This window comes from Pan paniscus, chromosome 3, assembly GCF_029289425.2.
Source record: "Pan paniscus chromosome 3, NHGRI_mPanPan1-v2.0_pri, whole genome shotgun sequence".
NCBI lineage: Eukaryota > Metazoa > Chordata > Mammalia > Primates > Hominidae > Pan > Pan paniscus.
The window spans coordinates 55,074,269-55,100,359 of NC_073252.2; the positions used below are offsets into that span (position 1 = coordinate 55,074,269).

Here is a 26,091-nt window from a genome sequence, read left to right on the forward strand (position 1 = left end):
AGTGGGTCTGGTAATAATTTTGATTTCTGTTTCACTGTAATAAAACAATCAATCTACATAAAAACTACAGAGCAAAGGGAGAACAGCAAAATTCCCTAAGAGAAGAGTGGTAAAATCTCCAGGAATTAGCAAGTCTGAATCTCCAGGCTCATTCTCAAATGAGCCCCAGATCCCATCATTCCAGCTGCACACAGGGCATTCATTTCTTCTTGGATGACATTTTATCACCAAATTCAATAGGTCAATCTACACTAAGCAACTCCCCACTGCCCACTTCCAAAATAATTTTCCTAAATGCTCCCTGATTCTGCCAATAGCACCGGTCAGGTTTAATGTATTTGAAGAAAGTTTGATTTGTTCCTCGCTTTTCTTTTCTATGTCCTGTCAAACTCAATCCTCATTTATTCTTCAATTTAAAAAATTATTTAGAGCCCACTAGGTACCAGGTACCATGCTAATTGTTGGGAATAAAATAATGCACAGAGTCACTGCCCTCACAGCACCAATTCAGTGGAGTGAGCTGCTACAGAGCATGAAGTTAGAATGTCGTATAATTAGTGACAACACAGGGGCCTGTACAAGGACATTGGGGGGCAGGCCTACAACAGATGTGGGTCACGGTGTCAGAGTAGACTTTCAAAGGGAAGTGACCTCTCAGATTGGATGGGAAAGATGAGTAAGAGTCGGTCCAGGAAGAATAGTGGTGTGGATGGAAGGGGGAATAATATTTCCAACTTTAAAAGCATTATGTCAAAAATCCCAGACATGAGAGCATATGAAGCCTTATGTCTGGGACTTAGGATGCAAAATGGAGAGGGATGAGAGACAAGGCTAAAAAAATCATCCAGGACCAAATCATGTAGGGCCTTGTAAGACACGTATGAGCTCTGAACTTTATCCCAGTGATTTTGAACCAAGGGGTGATGTGATCAGCATGATGCTTTTGGAAGATCGCTCTAGTGAGGGCAGACAGCTGATTGATGGAAGAGGACACATCTGGAGGCAGGAAAAGCTGCTACGGGCTGCCGCGGAGAGGACACTGTCCTGGCCTAAGGTAGTAGCCATGGAGAAAAGTGAATGCACTCAGGATCTCTCTTGGTCTTGGCTGCTTCTTTAGTGGCACTCTGAGTACTTCTCATAGGACCCATACAGAGTGAATGAATGCTTAAGAGGGCACAGAGCATGTGTGAAACTCTGGAGCCAGACTACCCTGTTCAAACCCTGACTGGGCTCCTCACTAGCGCTCTCTTGTGTCTCAGTTTTCTCAAAAGTAAAGTAGGGACAATAATGATATACATTCCATAGTAAATACTCAGTAAATGGACAGTTAATACATGTAAACACTTAGAACAGTGCCAGGCACATGAAAATACTCAATAAATGTTAATTAGTAGTAAATGTGTTCAGGATTGTACCGTCATTTCCTTTGTCCACAATCTCACCACATCTCACTCAATCTACCCCATGATGGCCTCTTAAATCGCCTTTCTGCCTATTTGTACTCTGCCTAATTCTACTCTGCACATGACTTCTAGATTAATCTTAAAGACATCTTTCATAATGTCACTCTCTTTTTTCAGATCTTATAAGGCTCCCAATTAAGCCCCAAATCCTTAATCCAACAATGCAAACACTTCCCCAGCCTGGTCATATTTAATTTTCTCTAAGTGTATTTCACTTTACAGTTATATCCCAGGGTATGGCCTTTAGTTGACAAAAATTTAAATTTGCGAGGAGTTTTATATAATATCTACTTTGGCCTATGATGCATGCACTCACATTTATGAGAGCTGTTTTGGATTGTGTGTACCTCCCAAGTAGCTGAGCGCCAGGAAACAACAGCCCTTATGAGGTCATCTTCCCAGTTTTGAAGTGTTCCCAGAATTTTTGGTTTTTAAGCTTATTGTAGTGACAATCTTATGCATCATTTACATTGCCATTTATTTATTTATTTATTTATTTATTTATTTATTTATTTATTTATATTTTTTGAGACAGAGTCTTGCTCTGTCACCCAGGCTGGAGTGCACTGGTGTGATCTCAGCTCATTGCAACCTTTGCTTCCTGGGTTCAAGCAATTCTCCTGCCTCAGGACTGTAGGCATATGCCACCACACTTGGCTAATGTTTGCATTTTTAGTAGAGACAGCGTTTCACTATGTTGCCCAGGCTGGTCTTGAAATACCGACCTCAAGTTATCCACCTGCCTCGGCCTTCCAAAGTGCTGGGATTACAAGTGTGAGTCACCATGCCTGGCCAGCATTGTTTTTTAATTGATTTATTTAGCCTTTTGTGGCCTAAAAAAGGACAGCAAAGGTTTAAGTTTATGGTATGCAGTAGCCATAAATGAGCTGAGCAAAGACATTCAGCCTTATTACAGAATAATTAATGAAGGGAAATTGCCTGGGAAGGCCATGCCATGACGATGAATGTCATCTGCTGAAGCAACAGTGTCCATTTTAAGGCAATTTGGTGTTGTTTTAGTATAAGTGGCTTAATTTGGGGGCTCAGGATGCATCAACATCTCTTGAAACTAATAGTAATTATGTTTTTGATTTTTAGGAATTTGTCTCTTGGGAGTTTTCAGAAAAAAATTACCCTTGCAAGCTGGTTTTCTTCAAAAGGCATTCTTTGCTCAACGTTCTTTCCTTCTACACATCACATGAATTCCTACTTCTTGGCCTTGGTAGTCTACTGTCCTCCACTTTAATTCCTTCCCTATATTTCTTCTGCCATTTTATCAAAGCCTGATTCTGTTGCTGGGTCCTCTGTGAAGTCTTTTGTAATAATTACACCTACATCAACCTTTCTCTTTTGTAAACTTCTATTGTCTGTTCCTTAGACTTTTATTTATATTTTTTGAGGTATAATTGATGTATAATAAAGTACCTATTTAAAGTGTACAAAATGGATGAGATTTGACATATGTACCTACCTATGAAAACATCACCACAATCAATAATGAACAGACCCATCACCTACAAAGGTTTTCTCATACCCCTTTGCAAATCCACTCTTCATGCCTAGCCCTGTCTCAGACAACCAGTTATCTGCTTTCTGTCATCAAAAATTAAAAATGGTCACACATTTCACTTCTTCATTTATTATAAAATCATAATCCATTGTTATTCTTTTTACCTGAAACACTCAATTATCTTTTAAAGACATGTAAAAAATAAGGGAAAATATTTTATTTTGATCCTCATATATACTTTCATTTCACTTCTCCTGATGTATCAGTTATACATGGCTGCATAACAAATTATCCCAAATCTTAGTAGCTTAAAACAACATTTATTATTTCACAGGTTTTGTGGGTCAGGAATTTGAACTGGGAGCAGTTCAGCTGGATCCTCTCTTGGGGCCTTGCACAAAGCTGCAAACAAGGTGTAGCCAGGGCTTCAGTCATCTTTAGGCTCAACTGGGGAAGAAACTGCTACTAAGCTCATTCATACGGTGGTTGGCAGAATTCAGGCCCTGGTGACCTTTGAATGGAAGACCTCAGTTTCTTCATGGCTACTGGCCAGAGGCTACCCTCAGTTCTTTGCCACATGGGCTTCCATACAGGGCAGTACACAAAATGGTAGATTGCTTCATCCAAGCAAGCAAGCAGGAAGAAACAGGGAAAGAGTTAAAGCAAAATGAAAGTCACAGTCTTTTATAACCTAATCTCAGAACTGATATCTTAACACTCTTGGCATATTCTATTCATAAGAAATAAGTCTCTAGTCTATTTTACATACAAGGGAAGAGGATTACATCAGGAGGTGGGGATAATTAGAAGCTATTTAGAAGCTGTCTGCTACTTGGTTTTATTTGTATATATGTTATAATGATCATAACACACTGTTATTATTTTTATTTTAAAAAGATACTTTCTGGAGCACTTCATTCCTTTGTTTAGATCCAGATTTTCATCTGGCATCACTTTCCTTCTACCTGAAGAATTTCTTGCATTGCTTATCTGATAACTGCATTCTTTCAGATTGCGTATGTCTGAAAGAGACTTTGCCTTTGTTTTTAAAAATATATTCTTGCTGGGTATAGAATTCTAAATTGAATGTTTGTTTTCTTTCAGTACTTTAAAGCTGCTTCTTCATTTTCTTCTCACTTGCACTGTTTCCATTGAGAACTCTGCTGTTATTTTTATCTTTGTTGTTCTATACTAATTGTGGTTTTATTTTCCCTCTGGCTGATGTAAAGACTTCTCCTGCCCCACTGGCCTTAAAAAATTTCATTAAGATGTGCCTTGATGCAGTTTTCTTCATGTTTCTTTTATTTGAATTTGTTGAGTTTCTTGGATTTCTAAATTTATAGTTTTCATCAAATTTGAAAAAATGTAAGCCATTTGGTCTTCAGATATTTTTTCTGCACTGCCCCTTTCTTTGAGGACATGTGTACTAAGCCTCTTGAAGTTGTCCAACAACTCATTGCTGCTCTGTTATTTTGTTTATTTTTTGTTTTATTTTCTTCGTTTTATTTTGAAAACGTTCTATTACTTTGCCTTCAAATTTACTCATTTTTTATTAGGTGAGAGACATTGTGACGATGCTGCTGGGTGTTATGCCCACCTAATGAAGTATCCATAAAAACCCAAAAGGAACAGGTTTGAGGACCTTCCTGATAGCTGAACACGGGGAGATCCCTGGAGGGTGGCTGCCAGAGAGGGCATGGAAGCTCCACATCCCTTCCTACATACCTTGCCCTATTCATCTCTTTATTTGGCTGTTCATCTGTATCCTTTGTAATATCCTTGAATATAAGCTGGTAAATGCAAGTGTTTTCCTGGATTCTGTGGGCAGCTCTAGCAAATTAATTGAACACAAGGAGCGGCTAAGGGAATCTTGATTTATAGCCAGTGGGTCAGAAGTATAAATAGCAACTTAATTCCTGGGATTTTTTTTTTTTGTTTTTGTATTACTTTTACTGTTCTTGAACTTTGTTCTGGGACATGTGTAAGTTACTTAGAAACATTTTGATTCTCTCAGCTTGCAGTTAAGTTTTGTTATGTGGGGACCACAGCAGCTTTCATTAATTTGGCCCCTCTACTTATGCAATACCCTTTTGAGCACTCAACCTAATGCCCCATGTATTACAAGGGTTCTTTCCTCTGGCTGCTGGAAACGTGAATTATTTCCAGTCTTGAATTACTGTGAGGAATTGTTCTGTTAATTTCTTTCTGGTGATGTTTCTACATAAGCATGCGCTCATCAGTACTCAGCTTTGGACTTGAAAGGAATCCTCTTCAGGTTCTGGAGCTCTCTCTCTCTCTGCATCTCTGGTACTCTGCCTCAGGAATCTTAGGTGCTTTAGCCTACCTTAACATTCTCAACTGTGCCTCTCAACTCAGGAAGTTTGCCTGGCTCTGCCTAGGTTCCTTTTCCCTCAACGCTAGCCTGGAAACTCTGTCTAGGTATCAAGCTGAGGCAATTGTAGGACTCACTTTGTTTTTCTTGTTAGAAATTACTGTCTATTGACCAATATTGGAAAACCATTGATTCATATATTTTGTGATTTATTTTTTGTTTAGTTGTTTAAGGTAGAAAGTTGAATCTGGTTTCCATTACTCCATCATGTTCAGAGGTGGAAATATTTCCCATTTGCTTTAATAACCTGTGACACAATTTACCCCCCAAACTTTTTATATATCCTTTATGCTCAAGAAAAAGTGCTTCTGCAGGGCGGAACCCATGTTATCTGACTTCTTTCACACCTAATACAGTGCTATGCACATGTTGAAAATATATATTACTCTTTACTTGGTCTCTTGGAAAAGTTGGCTGTGAAGTCTGTTTCCTTTGCTTCAAAAATACTGCATCCTTTTGGTCCTTCTCTTATCTCTGTCTTCTTCACATCTAGCTCCTCTTACCATTCCATAAATATGACAGTACACCTTTGAAATGTCATCCAATCTGATGGCTTCAGCTATTATCTTTGTCAAATACTGACTGGCAACTTTATAACACTGGAGGGCCTCCAACTGGCATTTATGCGCCAAATACAGTGTTTTAAAGATGAACTCAAGTGAAAAATTTTGCCATCTGGCAAAATTAGTCTGATTATCCTAATTTACTATGCTTGGTTGACACCCATTATTTTTGCCAACTCCCTATTTTCTGATCCTCACATCCCACTCTCTGCTGGGATTTTTGGTGTCTTCCCAACTCAGCCAGTAGCAACTATGACTTTCCAAGACTTTCCCTGGATGGTCCTAAGTTCTTGTCTCTTGGATCACAGACAGAGCCTGAAGTCCATTTGCTGTTTCTGGTACTGTGCCTGCATATCTAAGTTTCATCTCTGGCCAGCTCTGTGTTGTGCTGGAGCCAACAGTATTTTGGAGGAGCTCACTAATCCCTATTTACATTGCAGCTGCAAAACTTTTCCTCCTTCCAGCTGGAAACATTGATATTGTAGATGAAGATATCCATGAGATTACTATCTAATAGGTAAAAGTCAGTCCTTCAAGGACCTACTGCAGTTGCTCCCAGGCCTTGCTTGCTTGAATTAATAACCCTGTGCAATGGATGTACTACACACTTCCATGTGCATACTCTGCTCTCATTTCAAGCCTAGTATATCCAAAATGCATCTTCCCTGCCAATCTGATCCTTCCCCTGTGACCCTTATTTTCATTAATGGTGCCTTTCATCTCCTAAACAGGTAACTGTGAAGCTCAGGAATCATCTATGATGCCTTCGTCTCTTACTATTACTTGATATGTCCTCTAGTTCCATAAGTTTTACATGAAAATGTCTCTTGTATGTTACAGTTTCTAACCTTCCAGTGTTTCTCATATTCATATTTTTTCTACATTTCCATGATCACTCCCTTGCTACAAGGCCTCATTCCTGATGAGGCCACCAATACAATCCACACAGCATTGCTAGGTGAATTCCTCTGTGATATTGTGATATATATACTTGGTCTTTATCCCATTTTCTGACATACATCTCCTAAAACACTTTGAATCTCTAGAGTGATAATAGTGTCTTTTGTATGCTCACGAGATGACTGGTGGCTGGCAACTCTAGATAGCAGTCAGGATAGGGACTGGTTACCAAAAGACCAAGGCAGGATTAGAGGGTTGGGATTTTCAGCCCTACTCTAAAACTTCTACAGAGGGTAGAAGGGCTGGAGGTGGAGTTGATCATCAGTGGCCAATGATTTAATCAATTATGCCTACCTAATGAAGTATCCATAAAAACTCAAAAGGAACAGGTTTGAGGACCTTCCTGATAGCTGAACACAGGGAGGTCCCTGGAGGGTGGCTGCCAGAGAGGGCATGGAAGCTCCACATCCCTTCCTACATACCTTGCCCTATTCGTCTCTTTATTTGGCTGTTCATCTGTATCCTTTGTAATATCCTTGAACTTAAGCTGGTAAATGTAAGTGTTTTCCTGGATTCTGTGGGCAGCTCTAGCAAATTAATTGAACACAAGGAGGGGGCATGGGAATCTTGATTTATAGCCAGTGGGTCAGAAGTATAACTAGCAACTTAGTTCCTGGGATTGCTGTCTGAAGTAGGGGCAGTCTTGTGGGACTGAGCCCTTAAGCTGTGGGATCTGACACTATCTTCAGGTAGATAGTATAAGAATTAAATTGAATTAGAGGAGACCCAGCTGGTATCTGCTGGAGGGTTGGTTGCTAATGGGGAGAAATCCCCACACATTTTGGTGACTGGAGGTGCTGTGTTGTATTAAGACGTAAAAGAGAATAGGAAAAAAATACTTTGGTTTTTTCCTCTCTATCCTTGGACGCCCTCAAAGACAAACGGCTTATAGGACTTCTAAAGTTTCAGCAACTCTTTACTGTGCACAAAACTAAGTCCAAACTAGCCCTTCAGCACCAAATGCCCTTTCCCCAGTGGTTTTGGCTTATACTACCTTTGTAATCTTAATCATTGTGCTTCACCTTACATCTGCCATCTCCAGCCAAACTTAACTTTGATCTTAGAATTCTCTCAGGCCCATTTTGCCTGTTTAAATCTATGAATTGGGACTTTAAGGTCTAGCATATCAACTCTAGCATGCCAACTCCTTTATGTCATTTTCTAAAAGTTTCTAACCAGAAGTAATAGCCATACAGCTATGCTTAAAACAGCCCCTGATACATAGTAGGCATACAAGTGTTTATTTAATGAGTGAATGACTCTCTTTTACACTTTTATAACATTTTGTGCTTGTCCAATAACACTTTTATCATCCTGCCTGATGTACCAGTTAGTTTATTCATTCAACAAGAACTGAGCACCAATGATGTGGAAAGTTCCACGCTACAGAGTTTACTGAATTATGGTCATCTTCCCATGTCTCTCTTATCTCTCCCACTAATCACCTTCTCTCCCATATTTACACAGCAGCATAAATATGTATACTGATACGTGCCATCTCTCCCACCATTATGTAAATGTGTCTACTCTATACATGGCCATCTCTCTTACAGTTGCATAAATGTGTCCATTGTATAAACAACCGTTTCTCCTATAGTTGTGAAAATGTCTACTGTATACACAACCATCTCTTCCACCACTGGGTAAATATGTATACTGTGCACATGGCCATCTCCACAGTTGTGCAAATTATCTACTGTGTACATGGCCACCTCTCCTACAGTTGTGTAAATGTGTCCACTATACACACAGCCATCTCTCCAACAGTTGCATAAAGGTGCCCATTGTATAAACAGCCATGCCTACCATAGCTGTGTAAATGTATCTCCTACATACACAGCCATCTCTCCCATAATGAGGTCCTCAAGGGAAAAGAGTCCATTTCATTCCTCCTGAACTCATTCACAAGGCTACTAGCCCAGGGCCTCACATGACACACAGTAAATGTGAAATTGAACATAAATTAATTTTTCTGAATAAATGAAATAACACAATCAAGGATCAGAAGGACACTGATGATCTATCTGCTTGTGTCTCGAATAACTGAAATGAGAACAAAGATCATGTAGTATCCCCAGAGGAAGTAGGTGCCAACTTGCTTCTTTACATCTGATTTTAATCTCTTTCAAAAAAAGAACAGAATTCTGTCCTTCTTGATCAACCATAAGAAAATACAACAAACAACACAGGATCTGTTGAGTTTAGTTTCTTTAAAAGGAGATCAAGCAAATTGCATGGCAAACTTTAAAACTTCAAAATTTCATCTCTTGACGTTGACATAACCTGTCTTAACAAACACCTTGAATATTTTAATTTTTAATATACAAAATAAATATTCAGTATGTTATTTCAAATTTAAAAGAAGTTTTTACAAATAATTTTACTTCATGATCTTCTTAGATACCATTTAGAATAGGTTTTGATTTACATGCATCTTTCCTTATATATTAAGATGTTCTACCATTTGTAAACAGTAGAACATTCAATATCAACAGCTATTAATGTCTATATTGAATTCAAAAGTACTATGGAAGTTCTCTGTCTCTTCTCATGCCCCCAGCTAACAAAGAAATGGGTCTTTGTGGTCACACCTGAACCCTGTGATCCTGTCCTCCAACCACAGCTGATTGGACCAGGAATAGAACCTTACCAGTGCCGGACCAGATTCTTTCCTCTAGGAAACTGTATTTGTGACTGAGGCACTAGGTAGTCCATTAGAATTAATGATTAAATTGGGAAGACATCTTATCACATGCATAAAAAGAAGGGGAAGCCAATTTGATGATGGAAAAGGATAAAGCAAATATGAAAGAAAAGCACTAATACTATTGAACATTTAGTATGTATTAGGTCCTATCTCAATTAATTTTCATAGAACTCAATTAAACTCAAGTGCTTACAGTCAAAGAAACTGACACAAAGAGAGATTAATGAAAGTGCACAGCAGGGGTGTGAATCTAGTTGTCTGACTCCAGAGCCCAACTTTTGACTGACATTCTACTACCCTGGAGTAGTAGAGCAGGTGTGAGGGACCATGTGATCACAGAGAGCTGGTGGGCTTCCTTAGCAAGAGGTTTCCTGATCTTGTCTAAGACTTGTCTGAACTTTCTGCCCGGGACATTATGAGGAAGGTCATTTTTTTCCATTGAAATTTTTTTCCTTTGCTTAAACAATTTCAGATGTTTCAGTTACCTGCAACCCCAAAGTCCCCTGCAACAGCCCCGACCCCTTCATTTCCACCCCCTTGTGTTGGACTTAGCATTGCCATTAAGCTTCATGTGTATGTGCTCTCATTCCTGTTTTCAGCAACCTCTTCTGCTGTTTGCGTTAGTTTTTCACACATAGACACATATGCACAATGCCTCTCTGCACCTGTTTCTATACTATCCATACAAATCAGTTACTGGTTTGTGGAAATGTAGAGAGAGTAACACAAAGGGTGTGGAGGAATATGTCTGGGACTTCATTTAATTGATGGGACTGGTTAAGTCATGAAGAAATATTTTATTGTGAGTTGCAATTTGTAATATCTGTAATTAGCACTTTGAGTATAATTAGGCAGTTCAAACATTAGCTAGAGAAAGATAATTAAATGTGTTTTGCCTTTCATACTGCAAAGGAAACTTTTCAAAACAACTGGCAAAGGTAAAATCTAGCCAAATCCATTTTTTTTTAATCAGGAAAGATTTTAGCAAGCTTTTACTAGTATCTGAACATATATAAATCTTAAAATTATTATGCACCAAAGACTCTATGCATTGTCAAAATGCCATCTCTCAGCATTATCATTAAAAGAGGAAAACAAAACAATGAATTATTCTAAGGCCGGGTGCAGTGGCTCATGCCTGTAATCCCAGCACTTCAGGAGGCCAAGGCAGGTGGATCACGAGGTCAGGAGTTTGAGACCAGTCTGGCCAACATAGTGAAACCTCGTCTCTACTAAAAATATAAAAATTAGCCAGGCATGGTGGCACACACCTGTAGTTCCAGCTACTCAGGAGGCTGAGGCTGGAGAATCACTTGAACCTGGGAGGTGGAGGTTGCAGTGAGCCGAGACCATGCCATTGCACTCCAGCCTGGGTGACAGAGTGAGACTCCGTCTCAAAAACAAAACAAAAACAAACAAACAAAAAACCCCAATGAATTATTCTCTCAGATACATAATTTAAATCTGTTCCTTGTGTTTCTCAATTTCCTGCCAAATGGAATGAGGCAGTTGTATGTTGTTTGGGCCCTGCATTCAGACAGAGTAGGGTTAAATCACTGCTCACTATCTACTAGCTTTGCAACGTTGGGCAAGTTACTTTTGACCTTGGGCAAGTTGCTTATGACCTTAAACAAGTTGCTTTGTTACTTCCCTTTCACTGAACCTCAATTTCTTCACTTGTGAAATGGGATAATAGTAGCATCTTCTTCTCAGGACTGTGATAAGGATGAAATGGACCACCCACTGTTGGGAAAGGCAGTCTTCCATGGGCCCCGGCATCTGCACCCATCCTTGCTGAGTATGCCAAAATGCAAGGCCTAGCTGTCCTATGATGCTGAGCCATTTCTGTAGCTAATCACATAGCCAATTAAGTAGGTCATGGTGACACAGACAGACAACCATATGACTACTAACTCCTCAGGGGAAGGATTCTGGCTTGTTCATTACTTGCTGTAAAAGGTATGGAGGGCTTGGTCCTAGATTCCTCAGCTGCAGCACAACTGCCCGCATAGCTGCCACCTGGGCCCTTTGTGTTATGTGGGATGTAATGGCAGAGGAACTGGCAGTATCATGTGATGCTTCTGCTGCTTTCCGTGCTGTAAATAAAAATGGTCTTGCTCAGATCTATTCAACCTCATTGTCTACTTTTGGAATCTATGGGGCTGTGGAAAGCCAGCCTTCCTGATTGCTTACTCATGTCCTTTGGATCTTTTTTGGAGCTTTGTCACTCCCTGCCATCCTCTGTGACGAGGGTTGGCAAACTTTTTCTCTAAAGGGCCAGAAGGTAAATATTTTAAGCTTTGGGACCACACATAGTCTCTACTGCATATTCTTCTTAGTGTGTTTTTTCTTTAACAATCTTTTAAAAATAAAAAAAAATGTTTAATTCACAGGTTGAACAAAAATAGGCTGAAGGCTGGATTTGACCTCAGCTCCTAGGAGGCTGGCATCTTCTCTGATATCCATGTAAAACACTTAAAACAGTCTATGCTATGTTAATGACATTTCAAAAAAAATTAGCTATTCTTACACTTAATGCTTTGTTATTTTGTTAATCTCTAAGCCTAAGGAAACCCTCCTGGTACTCCAAATAACGTTCAAAAATGATAAAGAACCTTTTGGAAAATATATAGTGCACAGTGACTAGCTATTCTCACTCCTTTAAGTAAATTCTGTGCCTTTGGAAACAGGACAACTCCTTATGTCAGGCTTCCCGACATGGTGCCAAGAATAGGTTACAGGTATGTGTGTAGATATTGAACTCCTCCACCTTCAGGGCTGATGGTCACCTTCATCTGTTTATTCCAGAGCACTGTGCAAATATTTATCATTTTCTATGTGGGTCAAGGCATGAAAAAGGTTGTTAAACCCTGCTTCAGGTCATTAAGTTACCATTTAGTGAAGTACAGGTTTGGTGTATAATAGAACAGTTTTCAATTTTTAGACCACTATTTTCAACTAGAGTGTGGTTGGTGTGGAATTCAGAGGAGCATGCAGTTTCCTTTACTGATTCCAGGTGACTGTAGAATGGTTTCTCCTCACAGGACAGGAGATAATAAGTCACACTAATTGGTTAACTCTGAATGGTCCAGACACCCTCTGAGGAAAAAGATGATAAGAAATAGCCAAGAAAGCCAAATGTGGTGGCACACACCTGTAGTTCCAGCTACTTGGAGGGCTGAGGCAATTTTTACAGATGGGGTCTTGCTATGTTGCCAGGCTAGACTTGAACTCCAGAAATATTTCAAGCAATCGATCACTGGAGCCCAGGAGTTCAAGTTCAGCCTGGCAACATAGCGAGACCCCCATCTCTAAAAATAAACCTTAAAAAACAGCCAAGAAGACATCAATGATACAAAGAATAAAGACAACAAGAAGTTTTGAAGGATTGCTAAACTGGAAGGTGAAGGGGTGGGGTGGAAAGGGAAGCCAGAAGGAACTAAAATAATAATTGAGTGTCCAAAACTGTCCAAGCACTCGTTCTGGTTAAGAAGGTAAACTCTCCAGGGCCAAATCTAAGAAGAGAGGAAAAGTAATGGATAAAAGTACATGGGAGCAGGAGGGGATGTTGAAGGAATAGAGCCATGGGCTGCAGAAGCTGCAGTAGAGAGAAGCATTGACAGGGATGATATAAATCAGGTCCAGTCATGGTGACCAGAATAGCCAGCTTTTCAGATAGGAGGAGAAACTCCTACTGAAGTCTCATAGCTGGTAGTGCTATCCACTGTACCAGCATCCTATGACATCACTCCATCACTGAAGTTCTGTGACAATGACCTTGAGTCATCCACAGATGCAAGAATGATGCAGTCTGTTTTGTCTCTTGAGTCAGAAAAGCATACATTTAAAAGATCTCCCCCTCAAAATAGTTATGAGTTAAGATTTCAGACATTCTCTCCAGAAAAGGATAGATATTTTAGTTTTCTGAAAAACCTATTCCCAGACCATATTCAGTGACCAAAGCCACAACAATCTACTACCTACTGAGATATACAATGACTCTCATAGTACATGAGGGGTGGGTCAGATGAATGCTCTAGAGTCTTCTTGTAAGACCTGTCCTGGTCATGAATTGTAATCAGTTCCTCTAATTTTCCCTCTAACTTAGTATAAGACTCTGAGTTGTCACTATAGATACAAGACAATATCTGGTCCCTGGAACAATTTTTAAAATGATGTCAGTGGTGAGGTAAGGCAGTAGAGATTCAACTTTTTTTTCCTGTTGCAGTGTTAACAGAAAAGTAGGAAAAGATGCATGAAACTAGGAAGTGTACTTCATGGGGCCAGAAAGCTGTCCTCTGAATAGTGAGCTGATTGACTGAAGGAGTGATAATGATTTTGCGTATAAAAAGAATTAGGACTAAACTGTACGTGTCATGGAATGGTGACAACTTAATTACAGCATATCGCTAGGGAGATTGCTTTAGAATGTTGTCTTTCAAAGAACTTCTCTGAATATGTTCCCAGAGGGAACTGTTTCTGAAAGTTACCCGGGAAATAAAGAGCACTGCCTCTGGAGTACATTCACATTCAACAGTGGTGGCGCAGTCTCAAACCCTAATCTTAGGATTCACTGACTTCATTTTAAAGATATACTCAAGAACAGTGGTGATCTTTGGGTGGTGAGAAGAGGAAGTTGCTACTAAAAAAGTTTGTTGCTTGAATTTTCTTTTTAAAAAAAGTTATGTGAATGTGTTTATTATTTTTTATTTTCTTAATTTTAATTTTAATTTTATTTATTTTAAGTTCTGGGGTACATGTGCAGGATGTACAGGTTTGTTACATAAGTAAACATGTGCCATGGTGATTTGCTGCACCTACCAAGCCATCACCTAGGTATTAAGCCCAGCATGTATTAACTATTTTTCCTGATGCTCTCCCTCCTCTTTCACCCCCGACCCTGACAGGCCCCAGTGTGTGTTGTTCCCCTCCCTGTGTCTATGTGTTCACATTGTTCAGCTCCCAGTTATAAGTGAGAATATGCAGTGTTTGGTTTTCTGTTCCTGCATTAGTTTGCAGAAAATAATGGCTTCCAGTTCCATCTATGTCCCGGCAAAGGACATGATCTCATTCCTTTTTATGGGTGCATAGTATTCCATCATGTATATGTACCATATTTTCATTATCTAGTCTATCATTGACAGGCATTTGGGTTGATGCCATGCCTTTGCTATTGTGAATAGTGCTGCAATGAACATATGAGTGCGGGTATCTTATAACAGAATGATTTATATTCCTTTGAATGTATATCCAGTGATGGAATTGCTGGGTCAAATGATATCTCTGGTTCTAGGTCTTTTTTTTTTTTTTGGGGGGAGATTGAGTCTCACTTTATCACTCAGACTGTTGTTTGTGCAGTGGCGCAATTTCGGCTCACTGCAACCTCTGCCGCCCAGGTTCAAGCGCTTCTTCTGCCTCAGCCTCCTGAGTAGCTGGGATTACAGGCGTCTTCCACTGTGCCCGGCTAATTTTTGTAGTTTTAGTAGAGACGGGGTTTCACCATCTTGGCCAGGCTGGTCTTGAACTCCTGACCTCATGATCCACTCGCCTCGGTCTCCCAAAGTGCTGGGATTACAGGCATGAGCCACCAGGCCTGGCCCTGGTTCTAGGTGTTTGAGGAATAGCTACATTGTCTTCCATAATGGTTGAACTAATTTACATTCCCACCAACAGTGTAAAAGCATTCCTATTTCTTCCCAGTCTCACCAGCATCTGTCGTTTCTTGACCTTTTAATAAGTGCCATTCTGAATGGCGTGAGATTGTATCTCATTGCGGTTTTGATTTGCATTTCTCTAATGATCAGTGATGTTGAGCTTTTTTTTTCATATGTTTCTTGGCCACATATGTTTCTTGGCCACATAAATGTCTTAAAGAAGTATATGCTCATGTCCTTTGCCCACTTTTTAGTGAGGTAGTTTGTTTTCTTCTTGTAAATTTGTTTAAGTTCCTTGTAGATTCTGGATATTAGACCTTTGTCAGATGGATAGATTGCAAAAATGTTCTCCCATCCTGTAAGTTGTCTGTTCATTCTGATGATAGTTTCTTTTGCTGTGCAGAAGCTCTTTAGTTTAATTAGATCCCATTTTTCAATTTTTGCTTTTGTTGCAATTGCTTTTGACATTTTCATAATGAAATCTTTGCCTGTGCCTATGTTCTGAATGGTATTGCCTAGACTTTCTTCTAAGGTGTTTATAGTTTGGGGTTTTACATTTAAATCTAATCCATCTTGAGTTAATTTTTATATAAGATATAAGGAAGTTTCAATTTTCTGCATATGGCTAGCTAGTTTTCCCAGCACCATTTATTAAATAGGGAATCTTTTCCCCCATTGCTTGTTTTTGTCAGGTTTGTTGAAGATCAGATGGTTGTAGATGTGTGGTCTTATTTCTGAGTTCTCTATTTTGTTCCATTGGTCTATGTGTCTGCTTTTGTACCAGTACTGTTTTGGTACCAGCCATTTTGGTTACTTTCACCTTGTACCAGTTTGAAGTCAGGTAGTGTGATACCTCCAGCTTTGTTCTTTTTGCTTAGGATTGTCTTGGCTATACGGGCTATTTTTTGATTCCATATGAATTTTAAAATAGATTTTTAAAATTCTGTGAAAAATGTCAATGGTAGTTTAATGGGAATAGCATTGAATCTATAAATTACTTTGGGCAGTATGGTCATTTTCATGACACTGATTCTTCCTATCCAGGAGCATATAATGTTTTTCCATTTGTTTGTGTCCTAATTTCCTTGAGAAGTGGTTTGTAGTTCTGCTTGAAGTGGTCCTTCACTTCCCTTATTAACTGTATTCCGAGGTATTTTATTCTCTTTGTAGCAATTGTGAATAGAAGTTCGTTCATGATTTGGCTTTCTGCTTGTGTGTTGTTGGTGTATAGGAATGCTTGTGATTTTTGCAAACTGATTTTGTACCCTGAGACTTTGCTGAAGTTGCTTATCAGCTTAAGAAGCTTTGGGGCGGAGATGATGAGGTTTTCTAGATATAGGATCATGCCCTCTGCAAACAGAGACAGTTTGACTTTTTCTCTTCCAATTTGAAACACTTTATTTCTTTCTCTCGCCTGATTGCCCTGGCCAGAAAATCCAACACTATGTTGAATAGAAGTGGTGAGAGAAGGCATTTTGTCTTGTGCCAATTTTCAAGGGGAATGCTTCCAGCTTTTACCCATTTAGTATGATATTGGTTGTGGGTTTGTCATAAATGGCTCTTATTATTTTGAGGTATGTTCTTACAATAGCTAGTTTACTGAGAGTTTTTAACATGAAGGGATGTTGAATTTTATCAAAGGCTTTTTCTCCATCTAGTGAGATAATCATGTGGTTTTTGTCTTTAGTTCTCTTTATGCGATGACTTAATGTTTATCGATTTGTGTATGTTGAACCAGCCTTGGATCCTGGGGATGAAGCTGACTTGATCATAGCAGATAAACTTTTTGATGTGCAGATGGGTTTGGTTTGCCAGTATTTTATTGAGGATTTTTGCATTGATGTTCATCAGGGATGTTGGCCTGAAGTTTTCCTTTGTGTTGTTGTTGTGTCTCTGCCTGGTTTTGGTATCAAGATGGTGCTGGCCTCATAAAATGAGTTAGGGAGAAGTCCCTCCTTTTCAATTTTTTGGTATAGTTTCAGTAGAAATGGTACTAGCCCTTCTTTGTACCTCTGGTACAATTTAGCCATGAATCTGTCTGATCATGAGCTTTTTTTGGTTGGTAGGCTATTTATTTCTGCCTCAATTTCACAGCTGGTTATTGGTCTATTCAGGGATTCAACTTCTTTCTGGCTCAGTCTGGGGAGGGTGTATGTGTCCAGGAATTTATCCTTTTCTTCTAGATTTTCTAGTTTGTTTGCATAGAGGTGTTTATAGTATTCTCTGATGGTTGTATTTCTGTGGGGTCAGTGGCGATATCCCCTTTATCATTTTTTATTATGTTTATTTGATTCTTGTTCTTCTTTATTAGTCTAGCTAGTGGTCTATTTTAATATATTTTTTTAAAAAGAACAGCTCCTGGATTCATTGATTTTTTTGAAGGTTTTTTTTTTTGTGTGTGTGCGTCTCTATCTCCTTCTGTTGCTCTCTGATCTTGGTTGTTTCTTATTTCTGTTAGTTTTGGGGTTGTTTGCTCTTGGTTCTCTAGTTCTTTTCATTGTGATGTTAGGGTGTCTATTTGAGATGTTTCTATATTTTTGATATGAGCATTTAGTGCTATAAATTTCCCTCCTAACACTGCTTTAGCTGCATCCCAAAGATTCTGGTACATTGTCTCTTCATTCTCATTAGCTTCAAAGAACTTCTTGATTTCTGTCTTAATTTTATTATTTACCCAGGAGTCATTCAGGAGCAGGTTGTTCAATTTTGATGAAATTGTGTGGTTTTGAGTGAGTTTCTTAATCTTGAGTTCTAATTTGATTGTGCTGCGGTCTGAGAGACTGTTATGATGTCAGTTCTTTTGCATTTGCTGAGAAGTGTTTTACTATCAATGATGTGATCAATTTTAGAGTAAAGTGTCAGGCAATTCTGAAAAGAATGTATATTCCATTATTTTTGGGGTGGAAAGTTTTGTATATATCTATGAGCTCCATTTGATCCAGAGCTGAGTTCAAGTCCTGAATATCTTTGTTAATTTTCTATCTTGATGATCTATCTCATAATGACAGTAGGGTGTTAAACTCTCCCACTATTATGTGTGGGAGTATAAATCTCTTTGTAAGTCTCTAAGCACTTGTTTTATAAATCTGGGTGCTCCTGTATTGGGTGCATATATATTTAGGATAGTTAGCTCTTCATGTTGAATTGAACCCTTTACCATTATGACCTTCTTTGTATTTTTTTATCTTTGTTGGTTTAAAGTCTGTTTTGTCTGAAACTACACTTGTAGCCCTTGATTTTTTCAGCTTCCATGTGCTTGGTAAATTTTCCTCCATCGCTTTATTTTGAGCCTATGTGGGTCTTTGCACATGAGATGGGTCTCTTGAATACAGCACACTGATGGGTCTTCACTCTTTATCCAGCTTGCCATTCTGTGTCTTTTAATTGGGGGCATTTAGCCCATTTACATTTAAGGATAATAATGTTATGTGTGAATTTGATTCTGTCATCATGATTCTAGCCAGTTATTTTGCAGACTTGTTAATGTAGTTGCTTCATATTGTCATTGGTCTGCATACCTCAGTGTGTTTTTATAGTGGCTGGTAATGGTTTTTCCTTTCCATATTTAGTGCTTCCTTCAGGAGCTCTTGCAAGGCAAGCCTGGTGGTGACTAATTCCCTCAACATTTGTTTGTCTGAAGAGGATTTTATTTCTCCTTCACTTATGAAGCTTAGTTTGGCCTGATATGAAATTCTGTGTTGGAAATTCTTTCCTTTAAGAATGTTGATGTTGGCCCCCAATCTCTTTTTGCTTGTAGGGTTTCCACTGAGAGGTTTGCTGTCAGTCTGATGGGTTTCCCTTTGTAGGTGACCTGGCCTTTCTCTCTGGCTGCCCCTAACATTTTTTCCTTCATTTCAACTTTGAAGAATCTGATGATTATGTGTCTTGGAGTTGATTTTTCTCATAGAGTATTTTACTGGGGTTCTCTGAATTTCCAGGATTTGAATGTTGGCCTGTCTTGCTAGGTTAGGGAAGTTTTTCTGAATGATATCCTGATGAATGTTTTCCAACTTGGGTCCATTCTCCTTGTCTCTTTCATATACCCCCATTAGTTGTAGGTTCAGCCTTTTTACATAATCCCATCCCATAGTTATCAGAGGTTTTGTTCATTCCTTTTTATTCTTTTTTCTCTAATCTTGTCTGCCTGTCTTATTTCAGAAGATAGTCTTCAAGCACTGAGATTCTTTCTTACACTTGGTCTATTTGGCTATTGATACTTGTGGTTGCATTGTGAAGTTTTTGTGTAGTGTTTTTCAGCTCCATCAGGTCATTTATGTTCCTCTCTAAACTGGTTATTCTGGTTAATAGCTCCCATAATGTTTTATCATGATTCTTAGCTTGTTTGCATTGGGTTAGAACATGCTCTGGTAGCTCAGTAAAGTTTGTTATTACCCACCTTCTGAAGCCTACTTCTGTCAATTCATCCATGTCAGCCTCAGCCCAGTTCTGTTCCCTTACTGGAGTGGTATTGCAATAATTTGGAGGAGAAGAGGCACTCAGGGTTTTTGAGTTTTCGGCATTCTTGCATTCATTTTTTCCCATTTTTGTGGGTTTATCTACCTTCGATCTTTGAGGCTGACGACCTTTGGATAGGGTTTTTGTAGGGTCTTCTTGTCAATATTGTTGTTGTTGCTTTATATTTGTTTGTTTTTCTTTTAACAGTCTGGCCCCTCTTCTGTAGGGCTGCTGTGGTTTTCTGGGGGTCCACTCCAGACCCTATTCACCTGGGTCCCTCCCGCACCTGGAGGTGTCAGCAGTGGAGACTGCAGAACAGCAAACATGGCTGGTTGCTCCTTCCTCTTGGAACCCTGTCACAGAAGGGCAGCCATCTGATGCCAGCAGGAACACTCCTGTATAAGGTGTCTGGCAACCCCTGTTGGCATGTCTCACCCAGTCAGGAGGCACCAGATCAGTGACCCACTTAATGTACTCTGGCTGCCCCTTGGCAGAGCAGGTGCCCTGCACTGGGGGAAGTCCTCCTCATGTGGACTGCCCAGCCTCTTCAGAGCAAGCAGGCAGGAAAGACAAAGTCCACTAAACTGTGGAAACTGTGGCCACCCCTCCTCCCAGGGTCTCCATCCCAGAGAGTTCAGAGTTCTGTCTGTAAACCCCTGGCTAGAATTGCTGAAATTCCCAGGGAGGCCCCACCCTGTGAGGAGGAATGGATTCAGGTCCCACCTAAAGAAGCAGTCTGGCCATTATCTGCCACAGCTGCTGTACTGCACTGTGGGAATTCCTCCCAGTCCAAACTGCCCAGCTTCCCTGGCACCAGCAGGGGAGAATGACAGACTGGAGCCACAGTGATGGTCGTCACCCCTCTCCCCAGGAACCTGGTCATCTTAGGGAGTCTCCAGCCTGCTGCCGCTGGCTACAACTCAAGCAGCCACCAAGAGTTTACATGATTCTGTGCTCGGGATCCAAGGCCCTGATGGCATAGGCTCACAGGGGGATCTCCTGATCCACAGAAAAAGCATGGTTTCCCTGGTGAGGTAGCACAATCACTCACCACCTCCCTTGGCTGGGGGTTGGAATTCCCCTTAACCTATGTGGCTCTCAGGTGGGCTGTGGCTCCACCTTGCTTTTTCTCACTCTCTGGGTGTTGTACCAACTGTCTAGTTGGTCCCAATGAGAAAAACCTGAATACCTGTGCTGAAGGTGCAGGATTTACTTGCCATTTTCATTCTTCTCCATGACAGCCACTGACAGCAGCTGCTTCTAGTCAGCCATCTTGCCCCCTCCTCCCTATTGCTTCAATGTTCTAATTTTCTACAATATCTATATATTGCAACTATAATAATGCAAGACTCAATTAAAAAATTAAACTCAAGCCATTGTGAGGTTGATTATATAATTACACAGAAGTTGTTGAACTACCAATTTACTTGTCTCTCCTAGCCCCGTGAATATAATTAATATAACAAATGTATACTACATGTTTTATAAACGTGACTACATGTTTATAAAATATACCTTTGACTTCATGTTCATGAAATACATGCATTTTATAAACTTCTCTGGTGTGCATGTTTTGGTAAAATTTCTGGCAAATGCCAAAACCTAGTAAAGAATATGCCTTCCCTTGTATTCACAGCCATAGTTATGTCTTTCAACTACTCAAAAACTCACACAAAGTCAATTAAAGAAACTGAAATAACTGAACTACTTCTAGGTGGAGCTTCACATCCTATTATTTGTTTTGTTTTACAGAAAAATAATACCGCACTCTAACATGATTGGGAAAAGCAAAACTCTCATTAACTGCCGTGTCTTGTTATGACTAACTAGAGTTCATTTAACTCTAAAGCCAGGCTAAAGATGCTTTGTTTTTTAAAGAGTGATACATTAGAATGTGTAATACATCTAACAGGGGATGCAATCTTTCGAAAACCGGATGCCAAAGTCCACCTGTTCTAGCTTTGCAGAGACTGCACTGACATTCAAAGGTTAGGTGAAAGGGGGAATTGGAATGTCTGATGCAGTGTCTGATGCTGCCCATATTACTTGCTTTGGCCGCCATAACAAAATGCCACAGACTGTGTGGCTTAAACAACAAAAAATTCTTTGCCCACATTTCTGGAGGCTAGAAGTCTGAGATCAGGGTCTCAAATGGTCAGGTTCTGGGGAGATGCCCTTTCCTGGGTTGCTGATGACCACCTTTTGCCTGTGTTCTCCCATGATGGAGAGAGACAGAGAGCAGGCTCTCTGGTGTTTCTTCTTAGAAGGGCACTACTCTCATCACAAGAGCCCCATCCTTATGACCTCATCTAAACCTAATTACTTCTGAAAGCCTTATCTCCAAATACCATCACATTGAAGGTTAAGGGCTTCAATATCTGAATTTTAAGGGAATACAATTCAGTTCATAGCACTGCCCTTGAAAGTCACCCCGTCAGGCCAAAGTTTGGGAGGTCACAATAACATGTGCATTCACATATTTACCTTTCTCTACTATGACTGCAATCACCTCCACATTCTATGGTAACAAACCATAATAGAGAATAGAAAACTTCTGACAGGCTAGTGCTGGGAATAAAAGCCTTATATGTCTCCATGCCTCCTGAGCTTGAATGAGCCGAATTATATTGACATAGATATAGGAGTCTGAAAAACTGGACAAGTCTTCTCTTGAAAGCTATTTAACAACTCCCAGTGGCCCATCCTCCTAGGGTGTCACTGCTATGACAGTGGAGACCTGGGGACCCATGATGGTTAATTCTTTGTGTCAACTTGACTGGGACAAAGGGTGCCCAGATTAAACATTATTTCTGGGTAAGCTCTGTGAGGGTGTTTTTGGATAAAACTAGCATTTGAATCCATGGACTCAGTAAAGTAGTTTGCCCTCCTCAAAGTGTGTGGGCATCATCCAATCCGTGGTGAGCTTGAACAGAGCACACACAGAGGAAGGAGGGATTTGCCTCTTCTTTTTCTGCCTCATGGCATAATGTGGGACATCTCACCTCATCTTCTCTGGTCCTTAAACTAAATCACACCGTCAACAACCCTGGCTCTCAGGCCCTCAGATTTGAATTAAATTACACCACTGGCTTTCTTTAGTCTCCAGCTTGCAGACAGAAGATAGTGGTACTTCCCAGCCACTGTAATCATCTGAGCCAATTCTTTATAATAAATCTTTCTCTCTCTTTCTTTCTCTCTCTCTCTCTACACCCACACACAGACACACACACACACATACACGTAACATATTTTATTATTTGATTCTCCAATCATGACCAATACAGGATCCCAGTGTCCTAAAATCTGAGGGTGGTGGCCTGGGTTCCTCTGCAGGAACTTGGGTCAAGAGAGAGGAGACAGCCAGAATCTGCAGTGTGTGAATATTATGGGTTTTATCTACCTAAAAAAAATGGTCTATTTAACTTTATGGCCATCTTTAGGCTTGTGCCACTGCAAGAGGGTCCTGGGAAGGATACCTCAGGACAGGACTTTGTATTCAATTTGTACTGCCTTCCAGGACTCAGATGCAGATGAGGAGACCTGAGTCTCCAGTGGCCTCCAGAAGATGAATGTCTCTAGCTCTATCCCTGGACTGTGATATATAACTGGGGAGGCGGTGAAGGGGGCGGGGGGTTGGGAGGGAGAGTTTCTTGTTTTCAAGTTGCTGAGATCTTTATGGGGGAAATAAAAGCATTTTATATGCTGAGATCATTTATTCTTTTAAACACCTTAAAAGTCTGTTCATATTTGTTGGAAAATTTTTTATATATTCATATGTACTGTACAGTATCTTTAGATGACAGGTTTCACTAATTTTTCTATTTTAAGTTTATATTAAACATAATGTGTACCACTGTGAAAATATTCAGATTTTATACTTCATTGACTGAAGAACAAAATCAAAAATCAAAATTCAAACCAAAAAAATGTTAAAGAAGGGTCCTAAAGGCAGTGTGGACATGGGAAAGAGGAGTAAATTTAAATACCTCCCATGTGATGGGGTTTTAGAAAATCCATTCTTGTTATTTTTTTTAATCTTCAGAATAACACTGTGAGGTGTGATTGACTCATTATGTGCAAGTGAGGACAATGAGGCTCAGAGATCTAAACATCACATGGTAGATAAGGGGCAGAGCCAATGTTTTACTGTCATCTACTCAAAAGCAAAGCCCTGCCTTCTCCACTACACTGTATCAGCTTGCAGATGTCCTCAAGCCTCCTGTCCCCACAGTGTAAGTCTTCATTTCCCCTTACTGCCTGGACACATTGAGGCATCAGCAAGATGACACCATCAAGGACTTAACATTTAAAATAAAATAACCCAAATAACGTAGAGGCTTATCTGTTACTAGGCTCAGATTGAGCTTATGTTACTTTCTGCTGATCGGAAAAAGAAATCATGAAGTACTACTTTGTGTATTTACCGGAAGAATTTTCATAAGCATGCTAAGTAAGAAACAAGTCTCCCAAATATAACTCTTGGTTCCAAGAAGCTATTTACAGCAGAATGTCAAAACTCATATACTACTACCGAAGAACTGCACTGAAAGACACAATTTTGAGAACATTCAGATCCATCTGCAGATGTTTAAAAAGGTAAAGATTTCAGAAACGTGTTGACTTAGATTTGTGCTTCTTTCTGAAGTTATTTTATTGTTACAAAGCATACAAATACATAACTCAGTGCCAAATAAAGGGATTCTGAAAGAAACAGAAAGCGATTTCAAAACTAAGTAAATGAATACGAGTGAAAGGTAAGTATTATCACAGGTATTTTCTTTTTGCATTGCAAAAACAAAACAAATCCAATGTTTAGGGCAAAAATCAGGGCTCCCCAACAGTAGACCACAATCTTGCAGATGCTCAGGCAATCCCAGAGCCATGTGGCCCTGTTTTCAGCTCATGCTCCTTCTGTCCCTGTAGTTTCATGGGAAGGTGATGTGGGCAGCACTGCTCCACTGAGCATTCTCAGGAATTTCAGTGTTTTTACCCCTTCCCTGCTCAGAGACAGGGCGTGCATGTTGTCAATATCCTTGCTCATCTTTGCAGACTTACAGCCACACCCTAACTACCAGTAACTTCAAGGAGCTACATATGAATAATAAAATATGTGTGACAGAAAATTATTATGCTTGTGGCTGTGAAAGATGTCCTCTGGTTTTGGTAGGAGCAGACACCATCCAGCTTATCAGTGCTGCAGGAAGAATGTGTCCCAATACCTTGAACTTCTCAGAAACCTTGAAAACTTTCTTCTAGAAAGAAGAGTCTAGACTAGGCTGGGAAAAGATTGGGATCAGAGGTAAGGTATTAAAAGGTTAAGCCAGCTCCTCATTAACCCCACTAGTGCAAGTAGGTGATGGAGTGTGCAATTCAGCAAAGCAAGACTCAGAATCTCAGAGAGGAAGGAGATCTGAGGACTTGCCTCACTCTCATGCTTTATTTTCAGATAAACAAAGTCAGCTCAGAAACAAAAACATGACTGTATTTCATCAAATCTAAAAAGTGTCAACTATCAGACACTTGTTATTTTATGTAGTCTTAAGAGTGACACAAAATGCTGTTAATAAAATAGGATATGCCATTGATTGTGAAACACATCTCATTTTTAAAGTGGTAAAAGCAAAAATAAAAGCTTAAAAAAAATCTGATATGATTTGGCTGTATCCCCACTCAAAACTCATCTTGAATTATAACTCCCATAATCTCCATGTGTCGTGAGAGGGACCAGGTGAGAGGTAATTGAATCACAGGGTCAGGTTTTTCCTGTGCTGTTCTCATGATAGTGAATAAATCTCACAAGATCTCATGGTTTAATAAAGGGCAGCTCCCCTGTACACACTCTCTTGCTTACCATCATGTAGGACATGCCTTTGCTCCTTCGCCTTCTGCCATGATTGTGAGGCCTCCCTAGCCATGTGGAACTGTGAGTCCATTAAACCTCTTTTTCTTTATAAATACCCAGTCTTGGATATGTCTTTATTTGCCCTGTGAGAACAGACTAATACAGTGTCTTAGAAGGGGTATCTTGATGAAACATAGTAAGCAACTTGCCTCCAAATGCTCACTTCTCAGTCCTTAGGTCTCCTGTTGTTCCCCACTATGCTCATGCAGCTTCATTTCCAATGAGAAACCTAAAATCCAGGAGTGAGGAAACTATCTCAAAGTCACTGAGTGAAGAAGGAGCAGAGCCAGGACTCATACTAGGCCCCTGATTCCTTTGTGCTGGCTCCCACAACTCTATATTGCCTCTCACTCTAAGGTATTTATCTCTTGCTCTGGAAAACAGAGCTAAATTAGTCAGAGAACATTTGCCTCCTGATTAGGTTTAGCTTATGATAACATAAAAATTAAATTGCTGCCCTGAACACATGCAGGCAGGCTGGAAGC

General features: G+C 39.8%; 1 protein-coding gene across 2 annotated transcripts in view; it reads right to left on the reverse strand.

Moving 5' to 3' along the window:
• The window catches only part of PARM1 (prostate androgen-regulated mucin-like protein 1), a 116,749-nt gene that overhangs the window by 53,002 nt on the left and 37,656 nt on the right, over positions 1-26,091 (reverse strand). The window lies entirely within an intron of this gene.